The 14,532-nt window shown below is 41.3% G+C and overlaps 1 protein-coding gene and 1 long non-coding RNA gene across 9 annotated transcripts in view; one reads left to right on the plus strand and one right to left on the minus strand.

Moving 5' to 3' along the window:
• Window positions 1-14,532, minus strand: part of PHC2 (polyhomeotic homolog 2) — a 111,209-nt gene that overhangs the window by 79,982 nt on the left and 16,695 nt on the right. The window lies entirely within an intron of this gene.
• LOC146402661 (uncharacterized) lies at window positions 5,887-11,624 on the plus strand. Its single transcript, XR_014807450.1, has 2 exons — window positions 5,887-6,046; window positions 8,383-11,624. It is a non-coding gene; the product is annotated as an uncharacterized LOC146402661 (long non-coding RNA).

Raw genomic sequence — 14,532 nt, forward strand, 5'->3', positions numbered from 1 at the left:
GTTCGCCTCTTGGGCCTTACTTGGGTTGCTTGGCCAGGAGGTGAAAAAGACATTTTTCTGCCTTCAAGGACTTTGACAATATTATAAGGATGGTAAAAATATGCACAAGGAACTACAATGCAAGGCAAAATGTGGAGAATCCTACCGTGGACGTACAAAGTGAGCAGGGGGACACAGCAGTGTGAGGTAGTGGCCTGGGGTGGGGTACAGCTGTCATCCACCACCAGTGTCACTAAGGACAAGGGACCAAACCACCCTTGAGGGGACACTGTGAGGAACAGATAGGATTCCCATTAAACTTCTAAACAGCACTCACATGTCAGAGGTACACATGGAAGCTGCTGCAGTTGTTACAACTTTGGACACTAAGCTGACCAGGGCCATGAGAGCCACGTTATAGAATGTTATCATCACCACTGTCCCCACTAGAAAAAGTTCTATGGAGCCGTACAGTTACAGGTTCTTGGTGCCAAGGTTTCCTGGCTCGATGCCACACAAACAGGCTAATATTTCATGTGCTGTAATAGACTTGAACCTCATCCGTAGAGAGATGTAGGCTTTGCCTCTGGACAACTTCTGCTTCCCAGGCCGTGCACGACCCAATGAGTGATTTACATCCTAGGATGTGACTCTGTCCACTCCCTTGAAATTCCTCTGGCAAGGCTCCTCTACCGTCATTGAATTCAGCAAAGAAGCTGGTGCTACTGGGGAACGGGGACAGGGAAGACATTTATGTATTTCTATATAAATCTATAATTTTTACTGACTTTCTGGCCCACTCCCTTAAAGACCTTAAGAATTAAACCTTAGGAAAGAATTCATGCAGTTGCCACCCGGTGGGCTCCAGCCATCCAACATTCCTGTTGCTCCTTCAGCTGAGGACTGAGCATCAACCACGGGCCAGACATGGTTCTCAACACAGGGGTACAGCAGGGAACAGAACCAGGTCCCTGACTTGTGGACACTGCATTCCAGTTGGGAGAGACAGAAAATGAATATTTGGCTATGTTAAATGCTTTGGGAAAATTAAAGCAGGGTCAAGGAGACAGGGGCCCTGGGGTGGAAGGAGAGGTTGCTATTATATAGGGTAATCACAAAAGGACTTGCCATGTAGGGACATTTGAGCAGAAAGCTGAAAGAAATGATGGAGTGAGACATGTAGCTATGGGGGTGGGGGTGGGGAGGGAACAGCCTCCCGGCAAAGAGTAGCAAGGCTGCAAAGGCCCTGAAGTGGGAGCATGCTTCGTGTGTTCAAACAAGAGTGAAGCAAAAGAATAAAATAAAATAAAAACGCCAGGGTGGCTGAGCTGGGGTCGGGGAGGCAGACTGGAGCATAGAGCAGATTGAATCACATGGGCCAGCAGTTCTCAATTGAGAGCAACCTCCCCCTGCAGGGGATACTGGGCAATGTCTGCAGACATTTTTTTTGTTGTCACAATTGGGGCTGGGGTGCTACTGGCATCCAGTGGGTAGAGGCCTGGGATGCTGCTAAACTTCTACCACCTTCAGGACTGCCCCTGCATCAGAAAAAGATCTGGTCCAAGTGTCAATAGTGTCAAGGCTGAGAAACACGGGTGTGGGGCCTTGTAGGCTGCTGCAGGGACTCTAGGTTTTACTCCAAGTAAGCCGGGGAGCCACTACAGTTTGTGAGTAAAGGGATAATGTGATCTAAGTTACATTTTTTTTTTTCCTTTTTAGGCTGGCACCTGCCCTAAAAAGTTCCCAGGCTAGGGGTCAAATTGGAGCTGCAGCTGTTGGCCTACACCACAGCCATAGCAAAGCCAGATCCGAGCTGTGTCTGTGACCTACACCGTAGCTCACAGCAATGCTGGATCCTTAACCCACCGAGCAAGGCCAGGGATTGAACCCACATCCTCATAGATACTAGTCAAGTTTGTTATCGCTGAGGCATGATGGGAATTTCCTTGGTTACATTTCTAAAGTATCACTCTGGTTGTCAAGTGGAGAACGGACTTCAGAGGGGCAAGGGCTGGTGCAGAGACCTCTTGTAAGGCTTTTGCAGCGATCTGAGTAAGAGTTAATGGTAGTTTGAACTAGGATGCTGTGATACAGGTGGTAAGAAGTCTGCTGCTGGATGAATCTTAAAGGCTGAGCTGATACGATTTGTGGACATCATCAAAAGTCACTTCCTGCTTTCTCTGCCCCCTATATGCCAAGCTCATTTCTGCCTTCATTCCCGCTATTCCCCTCCTCCTGCCTGGGCATGCCTGTCTTATTTGTCGAATCTGGATTTCAGAATGTTGAGCAAGAGACTCCCTTACTCAACAAATCCTTTCTTCTTCAAAGCTTTTCTAGCCCACAACTCAGTTTAAAAGTCACACCTCAATTTAACCCCCAGTGTGCTTTTCACTGTTCAAAAATGTATTGAGATTCCATACTTGATGGAAACTGATGGGGTGCCTGCTGCCACCACTTTGTAGATATTGTGCTAGAAGTCCTAGCCACCTCAGTAAGGCAAGAAAAATAATTCAAATGTATAAAGTAAAAAGTATAGGGAAGGAAGAAACAAAATTGCCATTATTTGCAGATTACATGATTGTGTACATAGGAAATACAACGGAATCTATAGTTAGATGATTAGAGTAAAAAAGGTTTTTAAATTTCTGACTATAAAATCAACATATAAAAATCAGCTGTATTTCTATATATTAGAAACAAAGATTTAAAAATGAAATTTAGGAGTTCCCTTCATAGCTCAGCGGTTAAGGAACCTGATTAGGATCTATGAGGATGCAGGTTTGATCCCTGGCCTCGTTCTGTGGGTTAAGGATCCAACGTTGCTGTGAGCTGTGGTGTAGGTTGAAGACGAGGCTCAGATTCTGCGTTCCTGTGGCTTGGTGTAGGCCAGCAGCTACAGCTCCGATTTGACCCCTAGCCTGGGAACTTCCATATGCCTGGGGTGTGGCCCTAAAAAAGCAAAATAAATAAATAAATAAATACAATTTAAAAATAAAATAAAATAAAAAATTAAAAAATGAAATTTAAAAGGATACAAAAAATATAAAATACTCAGGAATAAACCTAACAAAAGATACTGTGAAACATCTATCAAGAGCACAGGACATTTATGAGGAAAAATTGTAAAAATTTAGTGAAAGACACTTAAAAAGACCGAAACAAACGAAGACATATACTATGTTCATGGCTTTGAAAGCTCCGTGTTATATAAAGATGTAATTTCTCCCCAAATCAATCTATAGATTGAGTAATTGCAATATAAATCCCGAGTTTTTCTTTTTAAAGAAACATGACAAGATGATTCTAAAATATATATAAAAAAGCAAAAGACCAAGAATAGGAGAGTCATTCTTTTGGGGGACAGGTCATTCTTGAAGAGAAGGACAATGTGGGGAAAGCATGCTACCAAATACCCAGCTATGGTCATTAAGAGAGTCTGGGGTGAGCATCAGCATAAACCTTGCTCTCGAGAGCCCATTGTTGGCATCTCTTCCAAACTCTGCTTCTGTGACATCATGTTGCTACCTTGAAACTGGTCTCGGTGGGGGATTTACACTCCACCAGAAATCAGCAAACGGTGCAAATCAGGGCTTTTTTGTGTATAAAGGAAAGGAGAGGTAAGAGCTAGTTGCTAAGCATTTACCAGGGCACCTCTGAATGGAACTAAAATAGGGATTCCCGGAGCGGAGCCACACATCCATGAACTCGTTATCTGACAGGGTGTGTGTCACATCAATAGCTGTGATGGACATTTCATTAAACAGTGCGGGGAAAATCAGGTGTCTACATGGAAAAAAATGAAACTGACATCCCATTTCACACCAAACCCCCAAATTAAGTTTAGGGAGATTAAATATTTAAGTGGAAAAGACAAAGATATGACTTTTAGAAGAAAATCATAATGACTTCAGAGTAGGAAAGGCTTTTTTAAACAAGAGAAGATTGATAAGTTTGACTGTATTAAAATTTAAACCTGTTCACTAAAAGGCATCATAAAGAAAGGGAAATTTGAGTCTTATGCTGAAAAAATATTTTCAACACACCAAAAAATTTTGCATCCAAAATATTAAAGAATACCTATGCATCAATGAGGATGAGAGAAAACAGAAAAATAGACAATAGATTCAATTGGGTTTTCTTTTTTGTGAAATACATGGCCAAAAAGTATCCAAAAATGTTCACCTTATTAATAATCAGGAAAAGGCAAATCAAAACCACAATGAGATAAAACTTCATAGCCATCAGACTGGGAGCAGTTCTAGACCATGACAATGTCAAACACTGCGGAGGATCTGGAGCGATGGTTACTCTCACACAGACGGGGAGGCATATAAACTGAACGTCACTTTCGGGGACAGTTTGGTCCTTCACAGTAAAGGTGAACGTACCCATGTGACCCCACAATTCCATTCCTATGGATACACCATCCTAGAAACACTCTTACACAAGGTCATGAGGCAGCACATATGGTGATGCTCATGGTGGCGATGCTGTCAGCACAAAGACTGGAACTGACCCCAATGTCCATCAAAGGCCGAATGGAAAAATAAATGCAGTGTATCGATTCAACAGAATACTATATATGACAGCAAAAACAAATGACCTACAGTCTCATCGTCGTCCCAGACAAATCAGGAAAACAGCCTGGTGGGCAACCCAAAAGAGTAGATCCAGGAATGATTCCATTCCCACAGAACTGAAAATGGCCAAAACCAAAAAGGATATTGTAAAAATAGCAGTGTATTTTTCAGGGAATCATTCATATGTGGTAAAACTACAAAGAAAAGCAAAGGGAATTCTTATCGCCATGGTTGGCAGAGTGGACTCTCTGGGCGGAGGAGAAGGTAGATGTAACCAGGTGTCTTCCAAGGTTCTACTGACTTGGGTGATCAGTAAATGTTGTTTGCTTTATAATTATGCGTCAAGTTCTACAAATACATATTATACACATTTCTACATTAGTAAATATTTCACGTTAAAAAAAATGAATAGATACATCTGGTGTCTATGCTATGCAAAGGATGCAGAGCTAAGACTGACTGAGATTCTACTAGCACTCTGCTCAAAGGACTTTCACTGAGGACAGGCTTTAATGTCACTAAATCTATTAAACATTTCCATTCCTTGTTCTCCTTGATGTCTCAGCAGCATTCAACACTGCTGACCCTCTCCTTGCAAAGGTCTTGAACTTTGGCTTTCATGAATCCACATTCTCCGGGCCATTCCTTCTTGGTCTCCTTCCGTGTCTTGTTTCCTACCACCTAACCATTTCATGGCGGTGTCTCTCAAGGGACATCCCTGGAATCTCATTTTTTTTTTTTCATACTTTATTCTCTCCCTCTAGACATTCGCATCAATTACCTTCCAGACATCAAAGATTTAGATCTCCAGCTCAGACCTCTCCTCTGAGATGAAGGCTGATGTTATCCCATCATCTTAGTCAACATCTCCCTTTACTTGGATGTTTTAAAAGCCTCTAAATCTTAACTTGCTAAAAAGGAAATTTACGATTTCCCTCCAAACGGGTTTTCTAGTATTCTCTCTCAGTGAACGGCACTACTAGTAATCGTGTACAAATATTACAAGAGGAAAGCAGATAGCCTTTCATTTTTAATCCTATAGAATGAAAGAACTTGCTCTTTTCTTCCTAGGAAAGGGTTGAAAACAAACAAAATTATTTTGGTTACAGCTCTATGTAGAAATGAAACTTTTCAAAAAACCTCATCTGGAAATTTAGGCTTCCTACATAGAGGAAGCTCAATAAAGTTAGTTCCTTCCCCTCTAATTAAAAGAGCTTTTCTGAACACAATGGTACTACTATATAATTAAAGCATTTTCTTCCCTCCTCCTCCCAACCCGTTGTGCACATTTTCTTGTCTCTTCTTTTTCTTTTCTAAAAATGCTCTATTTTTGCATACAACAGGTTCTCAACTGGCTTGATTTTTCTTCATTTTCTGTTCCCACTTTTTTTTTTTAATATTTTCCCTAGCCCACCTCTCCTTGACTGAATTGGAAAATGTTATTTCAATCAACAAATACTTATTGAGGGAGTTCCCATCATGGCTCAGTGGTTAACAAACCCAACTAGCATCCATGAGGATGTGGGGTTCGATCCCTGGTCTCGATCAGTGGGTTAAGGATCCGGCATTGCTGTGAGCTGTGGTATAAGTCGGTGGCTACAGCTCCAATTGGACCCCTAGCCAGGGAACCTCCATATGCCGTGGGTGCGGCCCTAAAAAAAAGACAAACAACAACACAAATCCTTATTGAGTACCTACTGTGTTCTCTCTGGAACAGAGTGGTTAGCAAGAAAGGCTCCTTGTCTTGTGTGTTTTATATCTGGGGCAGGGAGGAAATAATCAAAAAGCCATATAGTAATATGTGCTAATCAGGGAATTAAAATTGGGTCACGTGATGGGGAAATGACTGGTGGCCACATTTGGCTGGTGGTCAGGAAAGGCTTCAGCTGAGGAGGTTATTGTTAAAATGGAGATCAAGCTACAAGGAGACAGCCATGGTGTCCAAGAAAAAGTGAAAAGTTAGTGCTGAGTCCTTAAGATAGAGACAGACCTGGCAGGTTTGATGGCTGCATAATAGACGAGGTGTAAAATGAGAAGAATGCAGGGATTAAATCACATGGGGCTGTGTACACCCAGGGTGAGAAGCTGGAGTGCACTGTTAATATATATGTGATTTTTATGCCTGTAGTTTCTATAGGGACATTCTCTTTTTCATTCTAGATATCGGTAATCTTTGTCCTTTTTTCTTCATCCGTCTTTTTTTTTTTTTTCTTGCCACGTCCCATGGCATATAGAAATTCCCAGGCCAGGGATCAAATGTGTGCCGAGGCAGCCCTGAGCTGCTGCAGTAACAATGCTGGATCCTCTACCTGCTGCGCCACAAGGGAACTCCTCTTCATCAGTCTTTGTAAGGATTTTTAATCTTATGAAAGACCAATTTTTGGTTTTGCTCATCCTCTCTGAATATTTTCTCTTCCCTGAATTTCTGTTATTTTCTTCCTTCTACTTTTTTTTTTGGGGGGGGGTCTAATTTGCTGGGTTTTTCCCCCTAGCTTCTTGAGATGGATGAATTTAAAGCTATAGAATATGCCTTAACTCAGCTTTTTTTACAGCCTAGGAGTTTTATATATACAGTATTTTTCATTAGTATTCAGTTAAAAATATATCCTAATCTCTACTGTGATTTGTTCTTTGACCCATGGGTTATATAGAAGTGTAGTACTTAGTTTTGAAATATCTGGGGAGAGAGTGTGTTTCCAGTCACCCATTTCTTATTGTTTCTTGTTACACCAAAGTCAGAGGGTATAATTATGTGCAATTTTTATCTTATGGAATTTGTTGAGACTAGCTCTACGTCCAGTATATGTATGGTCAAATTTTATAAATGTGCTTGAAGAGAATATGCCTTCTGTAGTTGTTAGTTACAGGACTCTATATATGCCCATTAGGGAAAATTAGTTAATTGCTAATCAAATCTTATACATTCTGGTTTTTTGGGCTGCTTTGTTATTTCAAATACTGTGAGAGAGATGTAAACATAAAACACCTTGATTGTGAATTTGTTTTGGTTCTCAGAGTTCTGCAAATTTTTTTTTTTTTTTTTTTTTTTTGTCTTTTGTCTTTTTGTCTGTTGTTGTTGTTGCTATTTCTTGGGCCGCTCCCGCGGCATATGGAGGTTCCCAGGCTAGGGGTTGAATCGGAGCTGTAGCCACCGGCCTACGCCAGAGCCACAGCAACGCAGGATCCGAGCCGCGTCTGCGACCTACACCACAGCTCACGGCAACGCCGGATCGTTAACCCACTGAGCAAGGGCAGGGACCGAACCCGCAACCTCATGGTTCCTAGTCGGATTCGTTAACCACTGCGCCACGACGGGAACTCCTGCAAATTTTTGGTTTATGTATTTTGAGGCCATTTTATTGGGTACTTAGAAATTTCAAATTCTTGTATTTTTCTGATAATGGAAGCATTTATTCTTTTGAGTAATACCTTTTATCTCTGGAAGTGTTTTCTGGTTTAAGATACTTTTGTCTGTTATTAATATATCAGTTTCCTTTAGGTGTATATTTTCACAGTATATATATTTTCCATTTCTCAGTCTTCAAAATTTCTGTTTGCTTAAGAGTTTCTCAACCTTGGTGCCATTCACATTTGGGGCCAGATAGTTCTTTGTTGTAGGGACAGTCCCGTACATTGTAGTTTGGCAGCATCCCAGGCTACTGGATGTCAATAGTACACCCCTCTCCTCCCAGTTATGACAACCAAAGAACCTCCAGACACTGCCAAATGTCCCTTGGGGGCAAAAAGCATCCTCCATTCAAAAACACTGGCTTATATTTTAGGTCGTCTTCTATAAATATCAGGTAATTAAGTTATTATTCAGTGTGACAGTCTTTGTCTTTTAAAGGGAATATTGAGCCTATTCACATTTAATGTAATAGTAGTAAACTCTCTGTTTTTGTTTGCCTCAAAATATTTTCCTTCTGGGATATCCAGCTAAACCATTTTCTATGATGGGAAGAAAAGAAAGCATGTGTAGCTTCAAAACTAGTAGAGACACAATAAAATTATTTTACTTTCTTCGGCAGAACTGCTGCTAGCTCATTTGGTGATTTTGCTCACGTTAAAACAGGGTACCTCCCCTGGGCAGATGCTGCCCCACTGGCACATGGCTTGGCAAGCGGAAGTTATCTTTGTGGGAATTAGAAAAAGGCACCCCTTTCCCTGGGCAGAAGCAGCCCAGAGCCAAGCATGTGTTCTGGTGACTGGAATGAGAACTCGATTTTGCCTCCACTCACTCGATACAGGAAGTAAAGCAAACAATCTGCAGAAAGAATATGGAAGCTTGGTTTCTGGCTTCCACTGTCGATACTGAGAAAGTAGCCATCAGCTTATCTGCTATGTTTGAAGGCAATCTATTTATTTATTACCTATTTGTCTTTGGTTGTCGGCAGTTTCACTGTGATGTATTTTAAGTATTTTTTTTTCTCATTTACTGGCTTGAGACTCACTAGGCTTCCTGAATCTATGGGGTGGTGTTTTATACCAGCTTGAGAAAATTCTCAGTCATCATCTCTTCCAACATGTCTCTGTCCCAAACTGTCTCTCCTCACCTTTTGGGACTCTTATCAAAAGCATGTTAGGTCTTCTTCTCCTACATTCTCTTTTATCCTATCTTGTGTACACTCTATTATTTTATTGCCTCTCCTGCATCCTGGGCAAGTTCTTAGATCCATCGTTCAGTTCTCTCCTCAGCTGCGTATGATCTGTTCTGTTGATTAATATGTTCACTGAGTTCTTAGTTTTGATTACAGTATTTTTCAGTTTTGGAAGTTCACTTTACAATCTGTTGCAATACTTTTTTATAGATTCCTGTTCCTGCAGATACGTTCCAAGCTCTTAACAAAAACCTAAAGCACAGCTGTTTAGAGCCTGTTTAGTAACTGCAATATCGGAAATTTTTGTGCAGCTTTAGGTTGCCTGTTGTCTCTGTTGGTCATGACTCAGGGTAGTTTGTTATTTTTTGAACTCATGATCTTTGACTACTGGTTATTATACCTGGGAAAAATTTTTGAGATTAGTTTGAGTCCTTAGGATAATGGCATTAAGCCTCTAGATAGAATTTTCCTTTGTTTTTATGAGAGGACACTACTAGTATTCACTCTGGTTTAATTTAATAAAGGTTTGAAGTTCCCTGGGCCACCTGTGTCAACAAGTTTTAGCTGCTCCAGGGCTGGTTTACTTCCGCTTTATTCTTACTCTCACTTTATTCTTACTCTGAAGGTGTATCTCTTCAGGGACCGGTTTAAGAAGGGGAAGGTTTGTTAGGCTTATTAGATTTCTTACTGAGGTTCTGGTTCCTGTCTTACTTGCACTATAAGGCTACTCAGTTTGATTTCACAGGCATGTCTTCCAGATTAGCCAAATGTCTTCAGAGAAAAAGAGGCTTTGAGTGCTCAGCTTACATCTCTGGGTTCTCGATTTATCCTAGATTTTTGACTCAGGTCTACAAACTGTGCTATTTTGCTAGCTCTTCAGTACATTTAAGAAAATTAAAGAGTATATTTCTCTAGACTTTCTAGTTGTCCTCAATGGTCCTAATTATCTAGCCCATGGCTACCAGAAATGAAAATTCAGATTAAGTTGTGATGGGAAGCCAAGAGAACTTTTAAAGAGGGGAGGGAGGAAATCAACTAATTTATCTTGGTCACAGTCTGTCAGACTCTGTTTATAAGCAGAAGGGATAACATATTTAAAACATTAACCAACAGAGAAAATAACAGTTTGAATTTTGTGAATTTGGTATTTGCACAATGTCTGCTTTACATGGATGGGTGTTCTCTCCAGACTGGACAGTGAGCTCTTGAAGACTGAAGATCAGTTTGGTTTAGAAAGGTCCCCCTTTCTCTGGGACCTGGGACAAGATGAAATGGCAGTCTTCTTGCCTCCTCTGTCACCATCCTGGGGCTTCAGGGAACTTTAGGAGAACTAGATTCTCTGGAATTCATCTCTTTCCTTATCTTCTGCCTACTAGTGGTTGGGCATTAGCTGAATACTGAGAGCAATGAAAATGACCTTATATCAAGTGTGAGGACTTAATCAGAGTGCAAAGATGCACGAGTAGGTAACAAATACAGAGTTTGATAGTGTTCAGTTATATCCAGCTTAGAAGTCAGACTTTCCTCATATATTCACTGCAGGATCTAAAATACAAGGTTAGGAGTTCCTATTGTGGCTCAGCCGTAATGCACCCGACCAGTATCCATGAGGATTTGGGTTCGATCCCTGGCCTCATGCAGTGGGTTAAGGATCCGGTGTTGCCATGAGCTGTGGTGTAGGTCACAGATGTGGCTTGGATCTGGCATGACTGTGACTGTGGCATAGGCTGGCAGCTGTAGCTCTGATTTGACCCCTAGCCTGGGAACTTCCGTATGCCGTGGGTATGGCCCTAAAAAGCAAAATAAATAAAATAAAATAAAAGGTTAACAGCATCATTTCGGGGTGGTAGGACAGCAGGGGGTTTTTCCTTGGCTTTGCTTATACCCTGCATGACCCCTCATTTTTATCATGAAAATATATTATTTTTATAATAAGGAAAAAATGATCATTTATGAGAGTTCCTTTCTCTTGTGGATACATCTAACCAGCCACCTCAGATCAGCCATTTCTAGGTCCAATCCATCGATCCATAATTAGCAGAGAAGTCTATATTCTTCTGACTTCATTCTTTTGCTTTAGGCCATACACAACTTTTCTCAGCTTTTCAGCCACCCAGAATAAAGAGTTAACATTTAGCCATCAGCAGTGGGTAGGTGGCTCATAATATACATTTGTTGAACTGAAAATGGATTGCTAAAGGCCAGAAATTTACCCACATAAACGTAACAGAATGTCACATATTTAAAATGTGATTGCTGGATGTTCCTGTTGTGGCTTAGTGGTAACAAATCCAACCAGTATCCATAAGGATAAGGGTTCAATCCCTGGCCTTGCTCAGCGGGTCCAGGATCCAGCGTTGCCGTGAACTGTGGTGTAGGTCGCAGAGGTGGCTCCAGATCTGGCGTTGCTGTGGCTGTGGTGTAGGCCAGCAGCTATAGTTCTGATTCAACCCCTAGCCTGGGAACTTCCATATGCCGCTGGTGCTGCCCTAAAAAGACAGGGGAAAAAAAAAAGTGATTGCTTTCTACCAAAAATCTCCACTGAAACGATCCTTATGGCATTATATTATCTCCCACACCCAAACTAAATAAAAATATTTTGAGAGAATACCCCAGGCAAAAGTTATTGTTATGATGGCTTCATGCATTGTCCCTGTCAGGTCAGCCTGTTCTAGACTTAGGAGTTCTCTGCAGTGGTGCTCAGTGAGGCTTAATGGCCCTGCCTGCTTGGAGGGAATCATACCTGCCCCCACTCCTTTATAGCAAAAAAACCCCCAAATGCCTGGAATGAGCTGGAATTTTCAGTAAAAAATCCCAGCTCAATTCAAGCCCCTGCATGGTGTCTGCACTGATGCCACTGCCAATGGGCCTTCCTCTCCCCTCTGGTTGGCACGACTCCTCTTCTGCTTCCTCTCCGGCTCAGCTGCTTTTCCTTGGACAGCAGACTGTCTTTGTGAATGACTCACTCAGGGAGCATGTGCGGGATGAGCCCAGAGCCTCCCTCCATGGGAACACACGGGAGAAGAAGCTGAAGAATGGGCTGAGAGCGGCAGCTGAATGGAACGGGTCATGCCGCTTCTCCAAGCTGAAAAGGCCGATCCCATAAAGGAGTCGACGAGAGCACCCCATCGCGGTTGACCCTGTGCACCCTGAGTGCGCTGAGAGGGCTGGGAAACCCCGCTGCACACAGGAGCCGGGCAGCGAGCCTCCGGGGCTGCTCTCCAGACACACTTACCCACTCATCTGTTTGATTCAATTTTATTCGTACAAAAGGTCGGTTGAGGCAATGGCAGACTAAGCCTTTAGAGATCATGGGCTATGCAAATAAAACCTTAATGGGAGATTAAATCAGCTGAGGTCCCCCCTCAGCGCTGTTTCCATTTGTGGGACTGCAACTGGCAATGGGAGGGGATGAATCACTCTTACTATATTTGAATGCTGTCTTGACAAAAATAGCAGGCACTATAATAGAACAGGCCCCGAAATACCTAGAAACAAACCATAAAAATGCCTTCCTATAAAGAGAATGAACATCACATTATGGTCACAGTCAAAGAGCAAACATGATACATCAGGGCACCAACTGCGGGGGGTCATCTTTTTCTTTATCACCAGATAAAGAGCCAAGACGTTTTACTTGCAAACGTCTGCTGATTATGATTACTACACCAAAATAATTTCTAAATATGCAGTGAACTACTTCTCAACAATTAGGTACTACCCATCTTGCCTCATTACCTATTCATTTCTTTAGAAAATAGGATCTCAAAAGAGTTAAGATTATTTTTCTGCAGAGTATGGGAGAAGTAAATGATCAGGAAGTCAGTGTAAATATGATATTCTCCTTGTGCCGGTTCAGAATTCACTAAAACATATTTAAATCATTAATCAGAAAGACTCGACATAATCATTTGCTTACTCCCCAAAAGGTATTACTGTTGATTATTACATCCTTAACATAAAGCTTCATAACTGAGAGACAATTAGGGATTAAGTCTAGAGATTTTAAATTACCTTAAGATATTGCCAGTTTCAAAAAAAAAAAGTACTGGAAATATGTACTGGAATATCTCTATTTCCTTGGTTTTACATTAAGAAAAAATTTAACATTTGAAAATCAATCAATATAAATCACCAGATTAACAGAATAAAGATGATCATATGATGATGCTTATAGATGAAGATAAAGCATTTGACAAAATGCAGTACTTAACTGTGACAACTCTCAGCAAACTAGGAATAGAAGGAAACTTCCTCAATTTGATAAAGGAAATGTAATAATAACTTTCAGCTAACATCACATTATTTAGTGAAAGACCAAATGTGATCACCCCAAGATCGGGAATGACAATTCAGTTGTGTATTCAATATTATACTGGAGGTTCTACTAGATAAGTCAGGGAAAAAAGGCATAGAGGTTGGAAAGGAAGAAGTAATACTGTATTTGCAGACAACGTGGTTATGTTTGTAGAAAACCCTAAGGAATCTACCAACCCCCCCCCCCAAACCACAAAACTATTACAACTAAAGTGAATTGATCAGTCACAGGATACAATACCAGAAAGGGTAAAGTAACTTGACCAAGGTGACTCAAATAGTAACAGAGGAGCCAGAACTCAGGCCCAGGCAGTCTGGCCCTGGAGGGTTCCTCTAAACCATTACTTATACGACCACTTAATAATCAAGGTGTGACTATATACATACATCTAAAAACTAACATCATTTCTCTTCTTCTATTCAATTACCCATAGCTTCACTTTTTCTGAAGAGGAAGAAAAATACAAGATGTGAATCCTGAATTCTCATTCTCTCTATAAAAAGTATGACTGCTGATTGCCCAATAAAGTCAGAGCTGTAGGTCTAATCCTTAAACAGGCTAGGGCATATCCCCCTGGAAAGAACTTCACTAACACAGCCCAGATATATGTACCCTACCCAGTCCCTCCCCAGGTAAGTCACAAATGCGCAAGGCCAGTACAGCTTATCTCTAATAATAGAAAACAAAACTTGAAAGGGTACTGATGATGCATCAGGACCATCCTTCTTGTACATGAAGGAAGGCATGTTCACTGACAGATTTAAAAACTGGTATAGACGTTGAAAGTAAGGTGCCAATATCCAGTTAGCCATAAGCCAAAGTAAAGGCTGGTAGCATTTATGTCTTTAAGGACATATATAGGATTATCATTGGGGACTTTATATACGGATTTTAAGTAGTTACAATCAAAGTTGTACCATGGAGTTCCCATTGTGGCTCAGTGGAAATGAATCTGACTAGTAACCATGGGGTTGTGGGTTCAATCCCTGTCCTCGCTCAGTGGGTTAGGGATCCAGCATTGCCGTGAGCTGTGGTATAGGTTGCAGACGTGGCTCAG

This window comes from Sus scrofa, chromosome 6 (genome assembly GCF_054392235.1).
Source record: "Sus scrofa isolate SSC_HxYL_T2T_F1_AM1 chromosome 6, Sscrofa_HxYL_maternal_Yorkshire_Landrace_v2.0, whole genome shotgun sequence".
Classification (NCBI taxonomy): domain Eukaryota; kingdom Metazoa; phylum Chordata; class Mammalia; order Artiodactyla; family Suidae; genus Sus; species Sus scrofa.